Source organism: Indicator indicator, chromosome 9 (genome assembly GCF_027791375.1).
Source record: "Indicator indicator isolate 239-I01 chromosome 9, UM_Iind_1.1, whole genome shotgun sequence".
Lineage (NCBI taxonomy): Eukaryota > Metazoa > Chordata > Aves > Piciformes > Indicatoridae > Indicator > Indicator indicator.
Window position 1 is genome coordinate 25362645 of NC_072018.1, and position 23725 is coordinate 25386369.

Sequence of the window (23725 nt, forward strand, 5' to 3'; positions counted from 1 at the left end):
ATCCCTTTATTTTAGAAAGGAATTATAATAACTAATTTCTCTATTCTTCCTTCTGAAGAATAAACTGTATTTTACTCCTTAACTGTTCTTTTTTTCTTTCTTTGTTTTTTTTTTTTTTTCCCCCAGAAAACCTTTGTAAACCTTTTCAAAGTACAGGACACATTGAAAACATGAGCTCTCACAACAATTTGGACTCTGCTGCAGTCTCTGGGTCTGTAGCTACTTAGAACTGTCCTTTACTTCCTTTCTTGGAGAGTAAACAAAATACTGCATTGCAGCAAAACAAATTTAAAGAGACATGATAGGCCAGAGGTCTGGATAAGAAAAGCTCAATTTTATTTTCCTGTTAGCAAAATATTGAAAGAAACAAGAGACACAAAGAAGCAGCTTATTTGTTCTTTATTCTCTTAGTTATAGAAACTTAAACAGAGACTGTTAGAAACATTGTATTATAACTGAGAAAGCCAGTAACTTGCATTGTTGGAGGAATATCACAGTGCTGCAATTTAACATTGCTCTAATGAATACAAAAGCTATGAAAAAGAGAGATATATATTAAAAAGGCAGTACTTTAGGACTGCTGCCTAGTGTTGGTTTTTATCTTAAAATAATCAGAAGATTTTAATAGTTAAAAAAGTAAGAGATATTCTCCACCAAAACTGCTGGAAATTAGATGGATCACAGCTGTCATAGGAGAACTCTGAACAAATCTACAGGCAATATTTTGAAATCAAGGGGTTTATTGTGTTTTGCATACTCAGAGGCAGCACACACATTACTAGGGAAGTAAGAATTATTTCTTTCTCCGGTCTGCAGCAATTGTGATCCAGTGGACAAGGGCATGATGTGGAAAGAGACCGATGTTCCTCTCTCGTGAGGTTAGCTCTTTCTGATTTTTTGTCTCTTTTCCTTAGCAGCAGCAACTGGAAAAAGTGTTTTGGACTGACAGCTTTTCTGTAGAGGCAACCATCTTATTGCTGTGTGCCACAATAGAGAAGATCCCCCCAAAATCTACTATTGTTACTGGGTCACACAAAGCAAGGTTTGGGTCCAGGCAAGCACATTTTTTCAAATCTGACACAAGGACTAAATGAGGAATCAGGAGCTGTATTTCTCCAACACACACTCAAAAAGCCTGGAGCACCTGAGCCATTAGAGTCTCTGGTGACTACCTCAACAGCAGTAAGATTTCCTTCATCCTCAAGCCTTTCCGCTTCTGTTAACCTCAGCATATCATTTCATGGTGGTATCACAAAGGGCCTCTTCCCTTTAGAAGCACCTATAGATCCCACTTTCCAATCCACATCCTGAAAAGACTTGATTAGATGTGAGCTACTGCTGCCTCTCTAGCTTCTTTGGAAACCATGTGTACTTTTAGTTCTTGGGTTGGAAGTTTAATACCTTGTATGGTGCTTGTTCCTTATGAATTCACATCCTCCAAAAGCAAGTGACCTATTCTGAAACTTGCCTCCTTCCATCTCCTCTCCCATTGACTTAGAAAATACACAAATGACTGGGGATAGTCTCCCTTTACATGTTATTGAGCTCAGACCCTCACTACAGATATGTTATTGAATGAATCAAAACTGAATTGTTTGGGTCTGACCCCACAGCAGGGGTGGCAATACAACAAGGGCAAACAGTCAGATGAGCATTCCCATCCTTTTATGTTGCCTGTGTGGTTGAATGCTCTGAGTCTTTTGCTAGTAACACAGAAATTGAACTGAAACTTCTCAGAAGGAATTTCAGCATATTGTACTTAAAATGGAAGGAGAATTTACCCACATGTCATTCTGTTTGCATCCCATGATTGCTTTTTAAGTTTTTCTATCCTTTTTGAAGACCAGACCTGCAAAGAGCTGAACCCTCATTTCCCAAGGGAGTAGGTACAGCACAAGATGGAATTTAGTATTTTTGGTTGTGGAGATTGTGTTTCTTGAAAACCACTGATGATGAAGGATTTACCTAAACAGGTAGCTGGAACCCTGATCTGTAAATGCAGCCTACACACTGTGGTGGAAGTTCTGTTGGTGATTTGGTAGGGACAAAATAATATTCGCTTTTGCGCTAGTGTGTTGATTATCAATCTTTCAGGCAGCTCAAATATAAAAGCAATTAAACTTATTTATGCAGCAGAGGTTTATGAAACTATGAGAAAAGCTGCCCAAAATACAAGCTGAAGTAGGAGTTAAGCCAAGTGTTTTCCCTAGAGACTGAATTGAAATGTTTGTGGGGTTTTTTTGTTTGTTTGTTTGGGGGTTTTTGTTGTTGCTGTTGTTATTGGTTTTGGTTTTGTTTTTTTTTCCCCAGACTATAACACTTCCAAGTTACATTTGCCTTAGACTGAAGAATAGGAGGTAACATTTAGATAGTATTTTGCCTTTTTGACTGAGGTACTGAGGTAAATATTCTTTTTCACTAGGATGTGGATGGTGTCATTAAGCTTATGTCAAGCCTGTAGGTGTCAGATGCCATCATCAAATCATACCCCATCTGAGCAGTCAGCCTGTGTAATGTTTTTTTTACTTGCATTAACTCACCAACAGATAAGATAGATTAGAAAACCTCAAAATATTTTCCTGAAATCATGTGCAATGCTTCTGCACAGTGTAGAGATATGTCCAAACGAATATTTTCAATAGCAAAAGGAAAAAAATGGTGTGAAGAATATATGAATATGCCACAGAAAAAGATATAAAATAGATGAAGGAACGCCTTTGCAAGTGGGCATCTCAGAATGTGAGTGCATTAAGATTCAATCTGTATACAGAAATATTTTGAGCTTTTCTATTAGGCTGGGATTAGCTTTCTTGGTTTTATGCTTGTTTTCCCTGTTCTTAACTGAATGTTTTTGTGTTGAATATTCTCACAAGACTTGCTATAGCTTTTTGATGTAATTCTTGGTGCAGATTGTTCAAAAGTTTTTTAAACAGGCTTTGTAAGTTGCAAATGATGAAAACATATTTTTAATTCCAGAGAAAAGGAAAAAAGGAATTTGGTTCAATTGAGATGATAACCTGGGCTTACAAGGTGAGACTGTAATAATTGCTTTCATTCTAAGTGGCAACAGTAGAAGGACTTGTATTGAAGCTTTATTTTTTTTTTCCTGTAATTGCATTCTTATCTCTTTTCGTTGTTGCTGTTGTTTTGTTTCACCTTATGAGTGGTTTGAAATTGTATGTATTTGTGCAGAGAGGAAAACATTTGTCATAAGAGAAGCATCAACTCAGGAGACAATAACAGCCTGAAGAATAAGATGCTCTCTTGGGAGTAAGACAACCCAGGACTAATTCCCTGTTCTGGACCCTGAGGAAGACATATTCATAAAATACTTTTTGATGCCAATGATTGTTGCTCAAATCCAAAATACTGATATTCAGAATCCTGTTGCTGTCTCACTGCACAGCCACCTGTATTTTCTTGGTCCCCATAAATCACATCAGTGGTGTTCTGAAGGCACCCACCTCTCCTGTGCTTTCAAGCTGATCTACACTATGAAATATCTTTGAGGTGGATGGTGAGCAGGAGACAAATTCTGCAGTCTAATGGTTATAGTGCTCAACTGAGGATGTAAAGAGATCTTGATTCTAGTCATGGGTTTAGTCTTTATACAAACTCTAGTTCAATAGTTTCTACTGCTTCAATAGAAAACTGAGTTACTCTTTCTCACCAATAAGATTTCATGGTCTGAAGGTAAGAAGAGACATCTGAGAGATGAGGAAGAAAGAGAAATTCAGAGTGTTTCCACAGACCCAGCTGGTGTGCAAGTAACGTGTTTATCCTGAGAACTGAAGGGAACAGAAGAGACAGGGTTTTGTGATCTATATACAGAGGGGACAAACTGATCTCTCACAGTCCCAGTTTCACCTCTCAACTGAAAATGGATTAGATTATCCTGGGAACCTAAGTTTTGGAAGGATTACATTAGGCAACTCAACCCCTTTTCCTCATTCTAGGAAACAGCATACTTTGTGGGCTGCACCCTAAGGTACTCCTAGTTTCTCATTGTGGGGTTATGTATTCCAGATCTTGTCCATTTTTAACAAAAGTATCAGTGGGTTTGGTATAAACTTAAAATCAAATCTTATCTCTCCTGTTTTCTGCTTTGTTATGCTACAGTAAAGGTACAAATAAGTCTTCACATCCCTTGGACAGCCTATCTAAACCAGGGTCATGTATTCCACAAGGTGGCTGGATAATTAGATATACCAAATGTGTGTACCTAGATCCCTGCTTGTTCATCTGTGAAATGTGAGCAGCTATATTCCTCCAAAGGATGCAGTGACCTGTGGGGATAAATATTTTAATGACTGTGAGGCACTCTTATCTTAGGGCAATAGAAGCCACGGGAATATCTTTAGAATAGAAATGTTACCGAATCAGTACATTGGGTTTTATTATTTTGCAAAAAGAGTTATATATTCTCAGAGTTCTCCTTGTCACACACTATTGTTTTTTCTTGTTAAATTATGCATTAAAACATAGGAGATGTTTCCATCTTGACTTTGAAAGCAGAAAAGTTACCTTGAAGCAGAAAATACCTAAGGAAACATGGTTCAGAGGGTACATTTAGACTACAGTGTTGATAGGTGATGGTTTGATGCTTTTGAAGAAAACCATTTGAGAATGAAAGATCTTATACAGACATTCCAAAAAAGAGAAATTCAGCTTTTTACTGTTTTGATTTTTTTTAAAGTTCTGATTTGACATGAAATTATTGCTGAGTCAGATATTCAACAAATTTGTTGACAAGTATGCTTAAATGATAATTTTTATGTTGAAAAATATTGGGCTATTAAAAGCATGCTGGTGAAATAGTAATAAAAGATCAGAAAACCTATTTGGCATTGACTAAAGCTTCTTGCATGCTTGAGAGATGTAAATGAAATTTCTGTGGACTCAGATCCTGGTTTATATAAGAAAAAGAAAGGTTCAATTTTATATATAGGGGAGGTCAAATTGTACTGTCAGTGTTGCTGTTTTCACAGAAGAAGAGAAAGCTCTGGGGAGACCTTACAGCAGCCTTCCAGTATGTGAAGGGGGCCTACAAGAAAGCCAAGAAGGGACTTTATGTAAAGGCTTGTAGTGATAGGATGAGAGGGAATTACTTTAAGCTTGAGGATGGTAGATTTAGACTAGAAAAAGAAAAAATTCTTTGCAGTAATAGTGGTGAGACAGGGGAAGAGGTTGCCCAGGGACTTCATGCATGCCTCCTCCTTGGAGGTGTTCAAACCCAGCTGGATGACGCCTTGAGTAACGAGGGGAATTTGAACCAGATGATCTTTAAGGTCCCTTCCAACCTAAACCATTCTATGAATCTTTGACTGAAAGGCAAAGGCATTTCTATCCTATGCCAACATGTACCAAGAACATTACATATTTTTTTCATTTCTAGCAACTTTTGATATATTTGAATGTTCTCCTTTCCTCACCTCTTCACATGACTTTCACACTGTTTTCAAGATCTCTTCTCACTCTTTTTTTTTCTTTCTTCTGGATACTCCTGGTGCATGATTAGTTATTCTTTTGCTATTTCATTCAATTGCCTTGAATTGCACCATAAGTTTTTACTTTTTCCAGTTTAGCAAGATGATTGTGAAATATAATCCTGCCTTCCGAAGTCGTGACCCTGCCTTCTGAAGTGGTGACCCTCCCTATGAACTCAATAGTCAGTATTGTGAAGCCCATGAAGTAATACACTACATTCATGTCAAATCCTTCTTGCTACCATCTTTCATTATGTCAATAAACAAATGGTATCTTCTTGTCAAGTAGCATTTTCAAGCCAGCTGCACACTGACCTTACAGCTGTCTCACCCACACTCTAGAGCTTTTGTTCTCTTAAGCAAATGTCATGTCAGACAATGTCAAAAGCCTTATTAAAGTCATGATATGTGACATCCACTGCTCTTCTTCTATCCACGGGGCCTGTTGCCCTGTCATAGAAAGAAATTAGATTGTTTTGACATGCTTTGTTCCTGACAATTCCATGTGAGCTTTTAGTGGATCCTTACAAACAGATTGCTTGATTACTGTGTGGAAACATCCAGGCTGCATGAATTAACTTTAATGAAAGATATCAGGAATAATGACAAGCCATTTACTTCACACAGAGGCTACTCCATCCAGAAATTGTGTAGCAAATGGTAGTAATGTCTTGTGTCCCTGAACTTTACATCTCTTGTCACTCCAAGAAATAGATTTCTGAATGGCTAAAGGAAGAATACAGGTTGAAGTATTCACTGTGTTGTCTGCTTTATCACATCCTTCAGAAAAACAAGGCAGGGCTGTGCTAAAAGTGATTTATTGACTACTTGGAGGATAACTAGCTAAGAACTATGTATCTCATCCAGTATAAGCTATATACTTAATTTCTCTTCCTTTTCAGCTATTTGGTTTAGATTCTTTGAGGGCAGGTTGTTATTTAGTATGTACTTCACAATAGCTTTTCCAGTGTGTACTGCACCTGGTAGCTAGACGCTCTTGCCCTTTTCTGGAAAGAACTGTCAGTATTTAGAACTCTAACCATTGTTTAATGTTCTCCAACTTACTTTATTTCCTAGTTAAGTGAAGGCTGAAAGACTTATTTTCAAGTGCTGGAGGTGGTCTGGAAGATACTGTATTTGGTTAAAGCATGAAAGCTATTGATACGGTGTTGAGGAAATGGTTTTGCTCTTACCTGGAATATTTATGTTCACAAAACATCTGAAAATAGATGTATTAAAGTCATAATGAGTTTTTGTTAATGTATGCACACAGGGGTTTGACTGGACAACCTTGAAGAACAAACTGCTGGTTTGGGGATCCAGAGGAGAGGTGAAAACATTTGAGGAAAACACTTATATCATGCCAATTGCAATCGATCTTTAGTGTCTTCCCAATTGTAAATGAGTGTTTAAAGCATGTAAAATCTGTTCACAAACCCATATCTCTAGCTGATGAACTGAGAATGATGTCCAGTTAGGATTTTATAAACTGGAAACCATCTCCTGCTTTCACAGCTGAGTGTATTTGACTCCTTCCTTTGATGTGAAAGTGAATGATATGCTAGACTTTTTCAAAACAGAATAACAAAAAAAAAAAAAAAAAGAGAATAAATCTTATGATGTAAGTATTCTAGGGAGAATAAATTCAGTAACTACTGAGACATAATGACAGAAACGTGAAGGTTTTGAGCTGTGCCTTGGAAAGCTCTTTTAGTGTCAGCCAATCAAATGGAGAGCAAAGTAAATGCCTCCTAAAATATCTCCTGAAAATAGGATACCAGTTTATAAAGTGGTCCTCCCTTACATAAAGAAACAAATATTCTAAAAGAGACCTTCTATTTGAGGAACTGCACTGCCTTAGAAATGCATTGCCCTGTGTACACATCATTGTCGCTTCCTAGAAACCCAAAGCTCTTGGAAAGAAAGTGTGACTGTAAACCTCTCTTGTGACTGTAGCCTGTGAGGATCAGGGTACTGCCCTACCCTGTCTTAAATACCCTTTTTTTTTTTTTTTTTCTACATAGATGCCTGCAGATTTCAGGGGAATACAACTCTTTTGCTTCTGTTCCTAAAAAAAACCCAAACCAAAACAAACAAACAACACCAAAACCAAACAAGAACCCACAAAGTAAAACAAGACAGATCAAATCCTATTACTGAATTTCCTCTAGTACTGCTGTGGTTTTCCTCTCCCTTCAGCAGAAACAAGCATTTATGTTTTCAGCTGAACAGCATCAAGGCATTATTTGAAATTCTTGAAGCTCTTCATGTTTTATAGAAACTGATAAAAATGTCATTAATCTCATTATCCATGTCCCTAAAAACTTGCTTCCAAAAAAACCTATGATGTGCACTGAACCCATAAATTATTATGCCTATAAAACTGTGCAATAAATTATATTTAGCAGAGATGTGACTATATATTTTCTACACAGGAATTAAAAGAACTATGTCATAATTAAATACCCGTTTGAGGAAATAATCCTGTTTCAAAACAGACACTGAAAAAGGAATATGAGGATATTTGAGTTCACAAGTTACTAGAACTGCTTTTAGTTCAATAGAAACCTGATTCATCTGAGTCCTTTTGGAGGAGGCTTGCAAAAATATACTTCAGATATTTTTTTTTTTTTATCACTTAAGGGAGTGAAGACAACTTCACTGGTCTAACAAAGATGTCTGTCAATACAGTATATCAGAGTTTATGAGCTTGGCCTTGTAAGTGCAGGAACAAGAAGCAAGGGATAAGAGAAAAGTACCAGAACTCCACGTTCTCCTTGGTCCTGCAGCAGGTGTGAGCTTTGCTGAACACTTTTCTTCAGATGCATCTCACTTAGAGCTGAAGTACCAGATAAGATACAAGATGAACGATTGTGGTTTTCCTGGTATGATATAGATGCTTTACTTGCATGCCATTTTTTGTGGATTCTGCCTAATTTCTAAAGCCATGCTGAATAGATCTTTGTATCAATCTACTGTGCTGATTAAGTGCAACAACTTTTTCCTGAATCAAGCACATTTCAGACAGATGCAAGCCAGTGATTGCTGGTGACAAAGTAGCTAAACGTCAATGCATTGCAGAGGCCATTTCCTCAAGCTTCTCAGAAAATTCAGGAGGTAGGAAAGGTCATAAAGCTTTTCTGTGCTCAGCATAGGGAGTAACAGATTGCACAGCAAAGCCAGGCAAACTGGGACACTCAGTCTTTTTAAGCCCGTCAAACTGGGACAGTGTGTTTCAGCTGAGGATTTGTCATCAGTAGTGATCAAGAAGTTTTCTATTATAGGACTTCTCTATTTAGCAGAGATTGGAATAAAGGTTAATGGTTGCTTTTATATTTGAAAAAATAGGAGGAGCCAAACTGCATTAAAAGAAACGTACTCAAAACCCAGATAAAATATTCTAAGGACAATTTAGGGTTCCACTAATCACAAGTTTATGGAATTTTAGCAGACTGATAGCTGCCAGCTAGTACAATCCTATATTATAACACTCAGTGGTATATTTTATCTTCTACTGATGTGTGGATAATCTCCTATACTATAGAAGGTGTACATGTGCAACAAACAAGGTATGTATTGGTATTTTGCAACTTGCTATCTGCTTTTTAAAAATATTTAATATGAAATGCAACTGCAGAATTACCATTAAAAAAGGAGATAGGTATACATACAAAATTGGGGCAATGGGGTGGGAACACTGAAGATATACTGAAGATGTTCTGTCAATAATTTCTACCACCATAAATTATTTTTAACATTTCCAAAACAAAGAAGTGCAGTATTTTGGGGGTCTGGGAAAGATTATGCAGATGAAAAGGGATTTTATATTCTATTTCATCAGAAAGTTGGAATTCCCATTTATTATAAGCATATTGGGTGGCCTAGGGCTACCCAATTCCCTAAAGGTATCCTTTATTACAGAGAAAGGAAGAGAACCAGAAAATATGCTGAATTCTGTTACAGATAGAGACAAGAAAATCAGAGCTGGTGATGAAAACAAAGTGGCATTATCAGCAAAATTAAAAGGTGGTCTGAGAAACGAACATTGTACAGCACATGGTGCACATCAAAGCTCTGCCAAGAGATTGCCATCTTTGTGGGAGACAAAACATACCAGAACTCCAGTGGGAGATTCTGGGGAAACTGTGATTTGCAGAAGTTGCTGTGAAAAGGGCAACTTGTTCTCCCTCATGCACAGGATTGCTACAAAGTAATATTGTGAATCATCTTCAGCAGAGGGGCAGAATCAAATCCCTTGACCTGCTGGCCATGCTTCTTTTGATACAGGCCCTGATGAAAATTGACATCTGGTTTGTCAGTGCACATTGTTGGTTCCTGTCTAGCTTTTGATCCACTAGTACCCCTAAATCCTTCTCTACAGGGCTGTTCTCAACCACATCATCCCCTGATCTGTATTGATACCAGGAACAGAGGTCCTTTTCAATTGATTATTTATACTTCTGCTTTTAATGTTGAAGAAAAACAGATCTTTTTTTCTAAGCTGGTATCTAGAGGAGGGGAACCAAGCTGAGTTATTTAACTTTGTCTTTACTGTGATGGGAAGACATCTTTAGTACCAAGTGCAGGTGTTCTAGTCTCTAGAGGAGTTTGAAAATGAATTGTTTTCTACATAGCCAGAATTCATCAGGAAAGAAGAGGGGGATACGTTACAGTACTTGTACTCTTGGGGCCATTTTCATAGGGGTCCTGGAGGAAATCTCTCTGAAAGCCTTTCTGGAACATCAATGCAAGGTGTAACCATTAATGGTCAGTATTACCTTTATATCTTCAGCTCCTCCATGTTGTAGCTGCCTTTACTACTCCGAGAGGACAGGAAGTGCAATAGTGTGTATTCTTTATGCTGTTATTCACCTCTTGGCTTAATGGTTTGTGGAGCATCATGCTGTGGGCAATTTTTGTCTGGATTGTAAAAGCATAAGTATATCAGAGTATCACAGTATATTAGAGGCTGGAAGAGACCTCAAGAGATCATCAAGTCCAATCCCCCTACCAAAGCAGGATCACTTAGTATAGTCCACACAGGAATGCATCCAGGTGGGTTTTGAAAGCCTCCAGAGAATGAGACTCCACAACCTCCCTGGGCAACCTGTTCCAACACTCCGTCACTCTCACTGTAAAGAAGTTTCTCTTCATGTTGAGCTGAAATCTATGTTCAAGCTTGAACCCATTTGTCCTTGTCATATCACTGTGAACCACCAAAGAGAACCTGGCCCCCTCCCCTCGACACCCACCCCTCAGATATTTATATTCATGGATGAGATCCCCTCTCAGTCTTCTCTTCTCCAGACTAAATAGCCCCAGGGATCTCAATCTCTCTTCATAGGAGAGATGCTCAAGTCCCCTAATCATCCTTGTGATTTTCTGTTGGATTCTCTCCAGCAGTTCTTGGTCTTTCTTGAACTGGAGAGCCCAAAACTGGACGCAGTATTCCAGGTGTGGTCTCACCAGGGCAGAGTAGAGAGGTAGAAGAACTTCCACCCCTGGAAGAACTTCCAACCTGCTGGAGTTTCAGTGGAGGTGCTTTCTCAAGGTCGCCTGTATCAAAGAGATCTGAGAGTCTGGAAATGGCAAGCTCAGAGCTGTGGCTAGCAATAGCTTGTGATTCCTCAGAAGTGAAGGACCTTTAAAGGTCATCTAGTCTGATGAACAGGATGAGTCCTGCTTACAATGTGTTGCAGTGTTTCCCTAAAAGCTCTTTGTGAGAAAGAAAACTGAGAATGTACATAGTGTTTAACTTCTCCTGTACAGTTAAAGCCTTGTACTGAAGGTGTGATGAAATATGACTGTGGGTGTGCATGACAGACAGCTCTTGGCAGCAAACCATGACATGCAACAGTGAGGGCATGCCATTGCTTTTGCTTGGCAGCAGGTGAACAAGAGGAAAATACAATATATCAGTTGTGTCTTTAATAATCCTTAGGAAATATCATTGCAGTTTAAAAAAAATCTTTCCTGAACAAAGGGGCAAAAGCAACCTGGGAGGGTAATTTCTGCTCTGAGCAGACTGACTCTGACAATGGTGGTAAGCATCATGCTGCCATCACTCTTCATTGATAAGTCCCCTTATGTTTACCTCACTTTTGTAACTGGCATGGAGAAAACTCTGGATTTTGGGAGAAGCTGTTCAGTAATATCAAGGACTAGCTTTTATGTTTTAGATACCAGTGGCAATACATGGCACTGACACAGAAGCATAGGAGCATAAGACATTGGACCAGTGTCTAAAAATGTCTTCCAACCCCTGGTCTTCAAGATTTGGACACCAATACTAGATTAAGCAGCAAAAGGGAGCTTTTTCATTGCTTTTTCAACGTGACAAAGTGTTCAGCTCTTGGAACTTATTGCCATCTTTCCTTATTTTTTCCAGATCAGCTCATTTGTGTTTACAAATTCTTTTACTTAGCCTCTTGGTAGCTGTGTCTGTCTCTGATGGCAAAATTGGTTTACAGAGCTGTTTGGCTAGAAGCAAAAGGAATTAATTAAAACAAACAAACAACCCCCTTGTTCTTGGATTCTTTTACTATTGATGATTATTTTCTCTAGGTCTACCATGCTTACAATCATTTAGAAATACATATTAAATGGGACCTCATATTTCCATGTTTTACAGTTATTACCTGACAGAGATACTGAGCAGAACTATTGTGTTCTAAAATCTGCAGCAGTATTGGCCAGAGTCTTTCTGAAAATTGTCACACAGCACAAAACCTTGGGGTGCAGTGTATAAAATCTTCCTAAATAGACATTAATTATTCTCAGTCGAATTTTTGAGATACAGCACTATACAATTTCTGAGTAAAACAAATATGTGATGCATGCAGAACTGAAGAAGTCCTAGGAACTCTATGAACAGCTTTTAAACCAAAAAGCTATCACTGGAAATTTGCTAGTGTACCTTATCCAGATTTTTTCACATTGCTGCTGCTAATGTGTAATACAAACATCACATCAAGGTATAAGTACCCTCACTTAGTATGTGTTTATTAAGATTTCCAACCTTAATTTTCTCATAGAGATTATTTGTCAATGCAACTGCAATAAATAGTTCATATTTTTGGCCTCTCTAAAACATGAACAGAAACACTTTTTTTCCGCAGGATTTCTGTGACTTCTGTCAACAAACAGCTAAATGATCTCCACAACTAGCAACAGTTCAGTCTTTAATAGTGGGCTGGTTTCAGGACACAGCAAAATGTTTGTCCTGCAAACTATACCCAAACTGAGTCCCCGTCTGTGAAGTAGGTCCCGGGTTTTGTAATGGTTTTCAGTTATACAATAAGTGCTCACTGGGATGAAGAATTGCTTCAAAGCTTCATTTTCCCTGTGCAAGAAGCACCTCTCTGGCTAAAAATAAACAGACAAACCAGGCAGTTTTAAATAGCTTGAAAGCAACACTCTTCCCTTTCTTCCAAGCAGAAAAATTATGTAAGAGCCTTGAAACTGAAGTTGTATCATATAACAGGGGCCTGGAAGGTAGTCAGATGCCACAGTGATAAAGGCCATGTAAGAATAGAAATAGAACATTATAGACACTGCTCTAAAGCTCTGGAAGAAGCTTTCCCTAGCTTTAGAGGATTTGAAAATGGCAAGATGCTGAACTAGTAGCAGGGATACAATTCTGCAAAACTTTTTATTACATTTTTCCAATTACTCAGGAAAATTATCAGAGAGATTTGTAATGTAAAAACCATTCCACAAATGGTGATTAGTCATAGCTGTTTGACTGATTGAACATGTCAGAATTAACCATAAAAAAGAAATTTCTGAGGACTCCATCACAGTTTGGTTATATAATGGCAATATCATGACATAAACCAAATCTCACAGCTTCCCTTTCAGGTCTAATGCACCCCAATTCGCTTTTCAAATGTTCCCATAAGAATACGAGACATGACATCTGTTGTATGTTCCTGTTTGTAAACTCTTTTTGTTGTCTCCTAGATTACAGCATTCAAATTTTGCTGTCATTTTCCTTGTCTGACATCCACATGGAGCTCAAGGCTTTAATTAATTCATAGAACTTAAATTGACTGTGATGCCACCTTACTTCGTTATGCTGTGCTCTCATCCAAGCTAAGCATTCCCCATGTAATTAGAGTTTAAGCTGTTAGGCACACCAAAATGCCAGAGTAGGTGACTGCAAGTGGTAAGTAGATGCTTATTTTTCATTTCTCCTGAAAATAAATCTTACAAATGGCTGCATTATTGCACTTTAAATATTCAGTTCAAGGCACTATTTTATTTTCAGTGTTTGTCTGAGTAACAGCTTGACAGCGTCAGGAACAGAAGACTGAAATGAAATACGCACGAATATTACTAACTAGATGATGCCATGCAGTTTATGTGCATTCTTTATTCTCCTTATTTTCTTCTTCTTAAATACCTTGAAAGGATTTAAATGGTACTTTAAATGGCTTGCTGCTTTTCTGCCAAGTGTCAAATTCTCAGCTATGTCTCAGCAAATCTGTATATTGGATGGGAATCATGCAGCAGCCTTCTTGAACATTGCTATCACATTTCTTCACAAGAAACTTCATGTAAATGAGAGTTTGGATTTCCTTTATTTAGTGCTTAACATATTTTACCTTTAAAATTATGTTTCCCCACACACCTCACTGAACAGAATGGATAAAAAGACATTTTCCTGTATCTGCATTGATTATTTATGAGTGTTTAAATATGGACAGCCTACATTAATGAGTATTAATATATATTTAGCATTTTCTTTATAATCAGCTGATTCTTGTCCAGTATATTATAAACAAGATGCCTCTTACCCAACATGACATAGCAGACAGAAAGAGGCAGATAGAGGCAGACAGATAGCAGATATTTAAGATGTAGTAATGATTTAAAAGAAATATAATAACTAGATGCCACTGAAATGTTATCCCTTTTCTTGTTCGGGTAATTATCAAAAAGGAGAACTTTGAAAGGGAAAATACAGAGAATTGCAGGTAAATGTTAACATTGTCTGTGCTTATTTTCATGAGAAATTCTGATTTTCCTTCATTACTGCAGAAATAATATTTCCCATGAATAAGGCTGTTCTGCCCTTCTCACCTTACTATTTTAATATAAGTGGGAAGGGTAAAATTACTTCATCTGCTGTTTTGATGAGAAGTGGTCTTTTGTCCTCAGTGAAAAGAAAAAAAAAAGAAATAAGAAAAAAAGAAAATTCTGAATTTCTTAGTGAGCTGTTATCTAGTGTTTTCAGAACAGTCCAACTATATTTTCAACAGAACTTAGAATTTATTTTTTTTGGTCTATGATTTTTAATGGCCTCTATGGTTTCAAAAATGTAATTGATAGGCAAGGCAGTCAGTGTTTTTTTGTTTCTTTCTATTTTTTCTTAAAGATCTTGCTTTTGCTTTTTTTTCCCCCAATTTTCTTTGCCAGTGTCCTTGAATGACCTTACAGAGAAAGGAAGATATATCTGTCTTTTAGATCTGCCTACTCGGTGTTGTGCTGTCAATGCAACTCTCAAGTTCCTCCAGCCGCAGTTTGATTTTTCCTTTCCTTGTGTTAGCTACTGAGCTTTCATTGGCACTCTGACTCTGCACAGCTTGAGTGACTTATGTATTCTTTTCCCCAGTAAGCTTTTTTCCACCTGTGCCTTCTTGTATTAATTACCAGTATTGTGTTTTTGTGCTCCAATTACTTGATTTTTTCCCTCAGAACCTTTCATCTTCTTTGTTTTCTTATCCAATTTCTTCCTTGCGGCATTCATTTGTACATTTTTCACAAGCTAAAGCACTAACTACAGAGCTATTTTTCTTCCTTCATGACACTGGATATGCTGTTAATCTTTCTATCTCAGTTTTAAAGTCTATGTGATTATAGATTCTTTTCCTACATTTGGTTGTATTGGGGATGCCTAATAGATCACAATCTATTTTCATCCATAAAAAAAGCCTCTTACCATAAATAGTAAATAACAACTGCTAGTAATAAAATTGCTGCTTCCACTTCTTGTGACAGCTATTAGAATTTTTTAAGACATTTTGAACTTGCATGCCAGTGTCTTCCCCCATCACTGAAATCCACATGCTAATTAGATATTTCCCTTCCTGGGCCTTCAGATGCAAGCTCCAGACTACATGATCACACCGAGCAAACTGTCTACTGATCTTCCAGACTCATGAGCCACAGTGTCAGCTATACTCTGAACTAGAGAACTGTTATGTGGGAACCTATAACTCAAATATACTGAAAAGAGCTCTTGTATTCTTGACTGGGCAGGTCTGATAGTAACACTTCAATGGAAAGACTTCAACCTGTTCATTGAGAAGAGTACCATAATGCTCAGCTGCTCCTTCAGTCTCAACACGGTGTTACATTACTGATGATACCTTAAATGAGGCTATCCTTTATGCATAGTTTTTTCAGGATGGTCAGAAGAAAAGCTGACTTGAATATCCAATGACAAACTCCCCACCCTGTTGCTGGCCAGCATTCCTAGGTGGTGAGGACTTTCTGAGTGTGTAGCTTATCCAAATGTCACTAGATTCATGGAGTTTCATTTTGGATGGGTTTGATATGTGTTGTTGGTAAGATAAGGAAAGAAACCTGCAAAATAGTGATGCAAAAGTAACGATGACTAATAAAGCAGCTGCTTCTGTGTCTTCAGACCCAGTAGTTCTGCAAGGCACCCAGCTTAGACAGATGAGCAAAACTGCATTTGTATGCCTGTTATCAGTGTGATTGGTGATTATCCTATTTCCTCTTTCTACTTTTAAAATCCACCTCCTCACCTGCGGTATTTGTTGTCCTGTAATTAGTATTAGAATATTACAAGGATGCCCTAATTCCCTGGCATGAAACCAAACAATATTGATGGCATTTCTGAAATGCAGTGACTTGCAATGCTTTCCATTATATATAACCACTTGCATGGGTGTTCAATACTTCCTTCCAACCTTTAAATAATAGGTAATTGCAAAACAAATGTGTGATTTGCCATAATATTGCTCTGTTTGAACCGTTCAAAAAACTATTGTAAAGACATATTTTTTATAATGTCTCTAGTCACAAAGAAACTTAATGTAGACTCTTTGTCCTGGAGGGCTAGAAAGATGATTAAGGGACAGGAGCACATATGAGGAAAGGCTGAGAGACCTGGGGCTTTTTAATCTGGAGAGGAGAAGACTGAGGGAGGATCTAATAAACGTATTTAAATACATGAGGGCTGGGTGTCAAGAAGGAAGGGACAGCCTCTTCTCACTTGTACTCTGTGATAGGACAAGGTGCAATGGATGTAAACTACAGCACAGGAAGTTCCACCTCAACAAGAGGAAAAACTTTACTGTAAGGGACACAAAGCACTGGAACAGACTCCCCAGAGAGGTTGTGGAGCCTCCTTCACTGGAGACTTTCAAGACATGGCTGGATGCGTTCCTCTGCGACCTGTGCTAGATTCTATGGTCCTGCTCTGGCAGGGCGATTGGACTCAAAAATCTCCAGAAGTCCCTTCCCCTAACATCCTGTGATCCTATGAACACATCTCGCTCTTACAAAACTCCCCTCCCCACACACAGACACAAGTTCTTTGAGTTGACATAAAGAATCTAATGAGACAATACAATGCACAATTACCTTAGCCTATTTGCAGAAAAGCAAAGCAAAATGCAGAAGCAGCAACAGAAGTCAGCTACCTCCCCTATTCCCCCCTATCTGCAGCCCATCCAGCAGAAAAGATCAACTCCCCAAACTGGGAAACTGAAGGCAGCAACCAGAACAGGAAGCCTCTCATGTTACAATCTGAATGAACCTTTGTTCCAGACAGCACTTTCATTTTGAAGCTGGCATGAGGGCAGCGCTGAGTTTAAAGAGTCAGAGTCTGGCCAAGCACGTGCTATTAAACTCTTCAGGCTTCCAATGACTCCCAAGATGCCCATTGTGAAAGTACCTGGATTCTGGCTGGGAACTACTTGGTGAGGACCAACCAACACGCTGACATTCTAACAAGTTAAATGTGCGTGCAATGAAATTTCAGAACCTGTGTTCAAGTAGTGACACCATTTGATTCACTGGTAAAGAAAATTATTGGTTTGTGTTTTATTTTCTAAAAGTTTTGAAGTATTGTGAATCCTTCTTGGGACTTAGAGGGTATTATATTTTTCTTATATTCACATATCTGGGTTTGGTGTTATTAAACATAGTCTCACATCAACTGACAAGTCATACTGAAACTTTCAGGAGAATAACTTTTCTTCAATAATTCTTGGTTTTAACCAGACTTGGAAAATACAACATTTCTGTCATAAATCTGAGCACGTACTTAGGAATCAAGGAAATAATTTAATATTTTTCAGCACAGGGAGCAATTTCTGGCATCAATATAAGGGAAGAAACAGCATACTGGTTCTTCTATGGGAGTAATTTTGGATTGTTTCTAGCCTTCAAATATACTCACTAGGTATTTGCTTTAAAATACAATTTATTTGGAAAATGTTTTTGATCTGCAAACAAGGTCCTGTGTCACTGCATCAGCTACTGACTGTTGCTGAGTAACAGAGCAAAGAAAATAGCTCACTCTTCACTGCAGGATCCTGCATGATACTGCTGAGTTGTTTTCACTTCTGAATTCAATGAGACTAGAATGTGATGCGAGGCTCTAATGTACAATGCCCAGTTTGTGTATGTTAGGTAAAACTGAAAAGCTTTAGAGGTGTACATAGTGTAGCCATGCCCCACAGTCTTTGATGATGAGGTTGTGCTGCTCACAAGTATTTGATATCTCACTATGTCTCATTATCAGTTAGGGGGCCATTAAGAGAGAACAGGGACTGTCCTGCCAGGTGGCTTAAGACCAAGAAAGATTACTTTTGCTGTTCAAAGAAAGTTGAAAAGGAGGCTTTTTGCAGTCAAAGGCTAGGTAGATACTTCTATATTACAATGTCCACTACAGGCAAGGAACAAGGTACTTGTCAATGCAAAGCAGAGGCATGCCAGTTTAGGTTGCAGGACATAGGTGTGAATTAGTCATGTGAAACTGCATTTAAAAAAGCAGGTAGAAATGTTAAAACAGAGTGAAAAGAGGGAATGGCATCAAGAGGGAGTGAGAAAAAGACTGATGATACTTATCAGAGAAAGAGTAAAAAGTGAATTCGTGGAGAGGAATGCACAAAATACCATTTTTCAAACTCAGAAGTGTAGCTTAGTGCCTTAGGTGCCTTCACCTTTGTAATACTAAAGCACTTCTAGCTGCATTCTGTAGCCTGTCTTTTCCTTGAAGCTCTGTAGTGTTTCAGCCAGGATGCTGTGGCAGTGATTCTCCCTTGTTTTCTTGCTGTTATACTCATGCTATTGTTCTCAAGGACTTAATCCTGTAAATCCTGACAAGCACTGTTATTGTGGGTTCTCTTAGGAAATAAATTGTTCCCAGCACCAGAATCACCCTTTTCCCTTTCCTTTCCCAGCTCTTTGGTTGTACCTTTTTGGTTATGGAACCTAGTCACATGAAAGTGAATAATTTATCAACTATTTCATCTGTAGCACCAGCCCCAGGTGACAACACGCTCCAGCCAATACTAACTAACACCAGAAACAAAATCCAACAGGAAGGCTGAGTGGGTCATGATGAAAAATATATAGTCCCTATGGGAAAAATCTTGTGGGGGTTTGCATGCTAGAGAGAAGCCTAGAGAGGCTGCTCATTTGGGATTCCAATTGCTTCTCTTCTCAGATGGCCAGCAGGGAGTTTTCTTTTCTTGTTTTCTTTCTCTCCTTTTCATTTTTCCCTGAAAAATCAGCTAAGGACCCTGCTAGTAAATCTCTGTGCATGTAAGCGTGTCTCACATATGCACTGTCTCACATATATTGAATGAGGATTTTCAAAGACAAATAGTATTGTTGGATTTTTAAAGAAGATAAAGCCCAAGAAATTTCAAACTCTATTTAAAGTGTCTCTCAACAGGAACTTCTTCCAAGTGAAAAAGACTCTTTCAGTGCTCTTTCAAATCTTGTGCCTTTAGCAACATTAGAGTTCGCAGCTAGCTTAAATACCTGGGTTGGGTGGTACAGACTTCTAGAAAACTTACACATAAATAATGGGATAGGAAAACTTCTTGAAGAATCATGGCACAGATGATCCAAGAATCACAGAATGCCAGCTTGGAAGGGACCCCAAGGATCATCTGGTCCAACCTTTCTAGGGGATAGCAGAGTTGAAATAAGCTGGCCCAGCACCCTGGCAAGCTGAGTCTTAAAACTCCCATGTAGGACACTCCACTATTTCCCCTGGGAGATGATTCCAATGCCCAACTGTTCTCATGGGGAACAATTTCCCTGTGGAGTCCAATGGGAATCTCCCCAGCAGTAACTTGTCCCCTTCACCCCTTGTCTGCTCCATAAAACGGAGTCTCCATCCTCTTGGTAGCCACCCTTTACATGCTGGGACATGGAACTTTATCTCAATATTAATTCTACTAAAAAAAAAAAAAAAAAGATTTAAACAAGCACTGAGCAGGTCCTGCTAGAACCTAGCAGATTAAAATGAGTCTAGCATAACAATGCAACATAACTAATGGAAGCACTTAGAAATAAGGAGCAACAAACAGGGAAAAAAAAGTTGCCTTCAGGAATTCTTGCAGCTTCTCATAAATAACTTGTTTGAGAAATGTAAAGTAACTCTCATGACATTGGAGTTGGATTGCCTCAAAGATCTCAGGTGAAACACTAGGAGCCTGTTAATGATGAGAGGTTGATGGCTGGATGATGGAGGGCCCTACACCACCTTTGCCTGGAGACTACTCTCTGTGAAGCAGAGGAAAATAAGAAGTCCTGGAAGGTTCCCCTTAAGTCCTCTCCTTCTACTCTTTTTCCAGCCTTCTGTAGACCTTGTCTGAGGAGTACAGGCTAACGTGTATTGGGAAAGATGTGTTGTCCTGTGCTTAGCAAACCCATAACTCCCTAAAAGGAGGAAAAGCACCCTGACACAAGCACTAGGTAGGGGAGTAGGAAACCTTCAGTAATATCAGACCACCTAGTGCCAAATAGACACTGGTCTGGACAGCCACTGTGGCTATTTTTGTTTTACAGAAAAGCCTACTATCTATGTATTCACATGGTGTCATTTTGAAAGTGTCATTTACATCAGCTGCTCTGGCTGGGTAAAGATGCAAAAAAGTGAGGGTCAGGCCTGTGTCCATGCTTGGACATGGATGCCAAGCTGCCTGAAAAAATGATGTCAGCTTCGGGACTGTTCAGCATCTAATTTGAATTTTGCCTTGTGCTTCCTTCATTTGCTGCTATCTTGGGAGCTGCTGTCTCACCAGCAGAATTAAACCAAGACCTGGCACATTTCTCATGCTCATGCAAAGCTGTTTTCATTCATAGCATTTAAAAAAATCTTCTACAGCAAAACAAACATTACAGTATCACTTAACAAAATAATTTGGGTTTAAAGCTGAATTCAACAACAAAGTTTATTTCTTACTCAGCATCATATGTTTAGAATAAATAACTATAGAAGCTTGTGAAAAATCTCTTCTTTTGCACCCCCATTTCTATGGGGAAGGCCAGACTGACCTGGCTTTGCTGAGGAGGAGTAGGCCAGCTGCCCCTTCTGATGGTCTTAGTTTCTGTGTCTTCTAGTCAGCTCTTATGTGTTCAAAAGTAACCTCAGAGTAGAGGTCATGGTAAATACTCTCAATTTTAATCATTTCTCCTAAAATCACAACTCTGTGTTTTGTTTTGGTAAGACTCTCATGCTATTCTAGAAGCTAGATTGTTAGGAAAATAATGGAAAAAATTCCTTCCTGTGGAACTTTGCATACACTATTTTCTATTGCTCACTTAAAACAAAGTATATTAAACTGCCAACACTGAGAGCAACCTCATATTTTTTCTTTTTTATGAATAAAATATGAAGAAGAGAAAAACATATTTCCCATCATACTGTTGAAGCATAAGATCTGGAAAATGCTGAATAGTTTCATGAAATTATTGAATAGCTGGCGAATAATAGGGCTCGAAAACAAAGGTAAAAAGGTACAGTCATGTAAGTTAGAGCTCTACAAAATGAAAACTAAATAGCTTCCTCACGTGAGAAGTATTTTTTTTCTGAGAAAGTAAGTAGAATCATCAAACTGCAGTAGAATGACATAGAATTATACTTCAAGTTACATTTTCAGAAGTGGAGAAAGAAAACATTTTACAATAAGAAATTTAATTTTTGTAATAATTTTCCCTTTAGTAGAGTATGTGTCAGAGGATCTTAATGTGCCATTTACTGTGCATTCCTAGGAATCCTCTTCCTGTTATTAACCCCAGTAGCAGCTGGTAAACCTGGTGGTCCATTGCATCTTTCTCCTTTTTTTCAGTCAGTCCCAATCTCTGTATTGACAGTGAATTAAAGAACTTCTGTAGAAAAATAATAGCTTAGTATCTGATGTTTGGGACAGTCTGCTCATAATCTGACTTTCTGACATAGGTGAATTGTGGCTTCTGTCTGCGCTGTACCTCATCAACAAATGGAGGAAAGCGTCTACTTGGCTCTGATGTTGAATTTATTCTTCCTAGGGGTCTATAAAGCATAGGGATGAAAAGCACTGCCCATACACAAAGAATGGAATAAATTTTGAGTTGTTAACATGGACCTTGTTTTTCTCAATTTTACTGCTCTGATGACAATGCAGTTAATGGGAAAATATATACAGCAGCAGCAGGAACATATTTGTTCCTTTACCAGACTGAGAAAAAACAAGCCGTGTTTTGCCCTTCTCTTTCCACAAACAATTTTAAGTTTTATTTTGATGACATTTCAACCACATATGGACAGATGGGATTCCATTTGTGGTTTGTCAATATACTTTCAAATTTCTCATCCACTTTAAAACGAGAAGTTGAGGACTAATTTGGTGCTTGTAAAAGTGGAATTCACACGTCTGTAATGACTTTCATCAAAGAGCTTATCATCGTGGGAGAGCTAATAAAGATCTCTTAAATGGCCTTCACATGACTCCTTTGAGGCTGGCATACTGATTTGATAAGCCATTGGCAAATGAGGGAAATAAGATGATAAAATTCGTATGTGCTGTGCAAAATCAGAGGCTCTGAAAGATTCATTTCTACATTCTGCAATCTCAAACCTCTGCCTTAAATCAACTGACAAATGTATTCATCCAGAACAGTTTAGTGAGGAGTAAGTTTTGGCAACTCTGGCTCTGATATTATTAATTTTTTTTAATTTCCTTTACCTCCATTTGTTCAGCTAACAGGTTAAAAAATAGTAAATCACAGAAGCTCAGGTGACATTCCTGAGAGTTATCAGCTCTCTGCATACCAACTTATCACTGCATTCTCCAGGCTTTATATCTACAAGTATAAGTGAAAATAAAATCTCATGTAAGGCAAGTGAATATTCATCACATTTCCAGCTCTGAAAATGAAATGTCAGAGAGAATTCTGTGGAAATGTCAAGAACATATGAGAAAAATTTCAGTGTGCTAAGATCTTATGTTCATTTGTCTTACTTTATTTGAATAGTTCAAATTCGAATGCTGTGCTCAGAACCTAGACCCTGTTATGACTGATGGGAATAGTGGAAATTCCATGGTAAAACAATACCATGAATAAAAGCCTGGAAATAGCCACATTGAAGCCAGTGTTTCTGCTACATGTGTGCTGGTGATGCATGATCAATATTTGAATACATGACAAATGCCAAAACAAATCCTTACAAATTCTTTTAAAATAGATGTTAAGTCAGGCAGGAAGTACCTCCAAGTTTTAACTATTTGTGTGATATGCCATCACTTTAAAAAGAAATCTGAAAGAAGGCAATCTGGCAGTTAATGCACTTGACATCCATTCAGGAACCTGAAAGGATTTTCAATACCTGTAACAGTGAATATAAAAGTAATACAAACCTAACTATGTGGGCAGAAGGAGTCATAACCGAAAGAAAATGAAAAAGAAGAAAACCAAACCCCTGGATGTAAAATTTTGCCTCAAAGAGAATAAAAAAAAATAATTAACACGCCCCCCCCCCCCCCCCCCCGAAACACCTTAAAAACTACTACTGACAATAAAATAGGACTAGTAATGAGAGATTTGTGCCACATTATAGTAGCAAATGGAAATGACTTCTCATTCTCCATAGCAGAAGCATCACAGAACACACTGATTCCTACACAGTAGCTATAGAAAAGGAAATATGCTTTAGAGAAATGAGAATGGTTTTCACAGTTATCGGGTGAATTGTCTCTTAAATT